This window comes from Adiantum capillus-veneris, chromosome 1 (assembly GCF_014529385.1).
Source record: "Adiantum capillus-veneris isolate H3 chromosome 1, ASM1452938v2, whole genome shotgun sequence".
NCBI lineage: Eukaryota > Viridiplantae > Streptophyta > Polypodiopsida > Polypodiales > Pteridaceae > Adiantum > Adiantum capillus-veneris.
In genome coordinates this window covers 183,600,532-183,604,092 of record NC_140931.1, presented here as the reverse complement: position 1 = coordinate 183,604,092, position 3,561 = coordinate 183,600,532, and positions in this window count along the sequence as shown.

Below are 3,561 nucleotides of genomic sequence, written 5' to 3'. Positions count from 1 at the left end.
GAACCTTGGGGTTGTAGATTTTAGTGCTCGAAGTTCCAAAATTTGAAGGTACCACTATGGGGTACCCAATCCTAGAAAATGGGAAAATCGCTCATTAGTTGGAGCTAGAGAAGGGAAGGGAGAGAGGTAGATAAGAAAGTGAAGGGTGAGGGAGGGAAGAGGGGACAGGCCACGTGCAAGGCATGCCTCTATCTTTCCCTTTTCATCGATCTCTCTCTCTCTCTCTCCCCTTCGTCTGTGTTGCCCACGACTGTAGCCTAAACTAAGGCCGCGTTCTTGACTTCGCAAGGCAGCCACGAACCCACTGCACGTTGTTTCCATTGCCAAACTCCACGTTGCTTCATGAATGCAGATTGCTTCACCTGTTGCTTTCTCTCTCTCTCTCTCTCTCTCTCTCTCTCTCTCTCTCTCTCTCTCTCTCTCTCTCTCTCTCTCTCTCTCTCTCTCTCTCTCTCTCTCTCTCTCTCTCTCTGTGGCGATGGATGGTGAGGGCAGAGACGATGGGGGCAGCAGGCTGGATTGCACGAGCAGAGAGCCCTCGAGAGGACTGGACTTTAGACGAGGGCGAGGAGAGGGGGGGAATCTTGCTAATGTTCGATTTTAATATCACCCATCCTAGTAGGTAGGAGCTACGATCATTTCTTTTTAATTCAAAAGGAAAGTGAATCAAATGAAATGCTTAAGAGAGTGGAAGAGAAGGGCGACGGTGCGCCGAACTGGACTCTCTCTCTCTCTCTCTCTCTCTCTCTCTCTCTATATATATATATATATATATATATATATATATATATATATATATACTTACTATAACAGGATTTGCTGTACCACATCCTACCTCTGGCTTGGACTAACACTAGCTCAACCCCTGAACTGATTCATTTTATGAGTGGATAGCCGTATCTCATCTTCTCTCTCTATTTATCTTTCTTTACTTTCCTTTTCTTTGACTGTTATATAATTGTGCTCTTAAAACTATCGGATAATGACCCCATGGCCTGACTGGGCTTCCCTCTCCCTCTTTCAAAGCTTGGGAATAATTACAGTATCCTCATGGTGATTTGGGTCGTGTAGGTGATTGTTTATTATCATATGGTAACTTTTTACCGTGGGAACAGGATTTGGCCACAAGGTGGTTGGAAAAATAGTGGAAATTTTTTTTTTGGACACCTGCTTTATCTAGGTCGTGTACTATTTGAGGGAAGGGTCATAAAGCTCACTTGATGGCACAGCGCGGCGTGACAGGGAATCGTGCCTCTCTGCGGATATTGCGAATGCCGCTTGCTGATTTTGGGCGCATGCGACTAACATCGCCCCTGCGCGGTGGGTGGGCAGTCGAATGCACGGCCAGGCTCCATGTGTTCATGAGGGGGCTCCACGGTCGAGAGCACGGGAGTCTGCAAAGCCTATCAATACCTTATAAAGGTGAGCATAATGCTCACTTAGCTTCCATTAAGCATATGGTATTCTATCCTTTCATGTTTTTGCATACATTTTTGGGTATGGTTTGCTTTGACATTATGGGATAGAATAAAAGTTGTTTTTGGTTTTTCACTGCTGTTGGTTACACCTGATTCAGTTTTGAACTATGCGAATTAATCTATATGCACTTGCTATTTCTAAATGGGGAACTTAGAAACTTTTGGCATTATCAGGTAAGGACTAGTCTAATCAGTAGTTTCAGACTGATACACTGATCATTATATCCAATGTGTAGTATTATATGAGGCAAAGAGTGGTCACGGGCTGTTGGACTACTCTTATATCTGAGAAAAGGGAGTTGGGCTTGACTTACCTTGACTCTAGTTGATAGTGAGATGTCAAATCAATGGTTGGGCTAAGGTGGATTGTTCGACTATATGATAATCCTTGCCGATGGGTTGATGCATGAGAGGAAGGGATATCCTATGCTGGACTAAACTGGGTACTTTTTGACCGACTGATTTGTTGTACATTCACTGCTGACAGACTGTTTAGGAATGATATACCTTGACTCTTGGCACTATATGGCAATCTCGGGCTGCTAGACTGCTCTTCTCCCTCAATTTGAGGGGTTGGGCCTGATATACACCTTAACTCTTAGCAGTATATGGTAAAGGTGTGTGTAATCGGGGGTTGGACTGAGATTATATGTTTGACTGGGTGAGGATCCTTGCCGATGAGTAAGCTATCGGATGTTAGGCTTGACTGGTTTTTTTCTGCCGATGGGTTTTCTTTGCCGACTGGTTTTACCCGACTTTTTGGATTTGATATACATTGACTCTTAGCAGTATCTGGTTATGTTGTGTATAATCAGGGGTTGAACTAAGATAAACTGTTTGATTTTGTAAGGATCCTTGCAGTTGAGTGATACATGTATGGGTAAGCTATCTTATGCTGGGCCTGACGGGTTTTTTTTGCCAACTGGTTTTTTTTCGAATCTTGTCAATATATGGTAGTGGTATAGTGATCGGATGACCGGCTTTTTCCGACTGGATCTTGTTCGATTATGGTCTCGGATTATGTTCTTCTCTCTGCTGATCATGATCTCGGATTATGGTCTCAGATCATTTTCTTCTTTCTGTTGATTATGGTCTCGGATCATGTTAGATTCTGTGAGGACCCTTGCCGATGACTGATATATGCAAGGGTTAGCTAGCCTTGTTGATCTAGGTTATCATATTATGTTCGAATTTATGAAGATCCATGCCAATGATGGATACATGTAAAGGTAAGTTATCCCTTGCTGGTCTTGACTGGTTTTTATGCCGACGGGTTTTTTTTCCCGACTCTTATCACTATCTAGTAGTGGTATATTGGATAAAGTTGACTGGCTTTTTCGACTGGAAATGCTGGCAGATTAAAACTACTGCCTAGACTGAATGGCTGATGGTAAAAGGTGCTTCTTTCTGTTGATTATGGTCTCGAATCATTACTGTGGGTGCTTTTGAAGAGAAGATGTGACTGAAAGATTGCTATAACTCACTAAACTAGGTTTTTTTGGAACTTTTTTGATGATGCAAATACTGGTAGAAGAGACAACCATGCCAATGATTGTTGAATCTGACTAAAAAATACTAAAACCTGACTTCACAGTAACATAAGAAACAATTGGTATAGCGTGAACAATATTTTGGGCTATAAAAACTTCATTAAAAACTTCGGAAGAAAAGAAATGAACTTGAACTAAAACTGGAAAGTTTTTCTGGAAATAATTATTTCTAATCACTTTGAACCCTAGCAGCATGATTTTTCTTTTTTTGATACCTTGGTGACATGGATGACAACTAGGTCACCCCAGTTACCTGCAATGTTGTTTGGAAGCTAACGAATGGTTTGTTTTCTTACTGTGGATGTAGGTAAAGGTGTCCTTTCCTTGGCTATTGATTTAGAAGAAGAAGTGTTGTACCTGTAACTATTGGACTATAACAGGACCTTCCTACCCTTTAAATGGCCTGTTACTATGATGTATTTGCTTTGGATAAACTGTCGAAAGTAATACATGACTTTGTGTTGTATCTGTAGGCCATGGTCTTTGTAGAATATCTCATGTGTTATGTATACTGTTAATAGTTAAAACTCTCT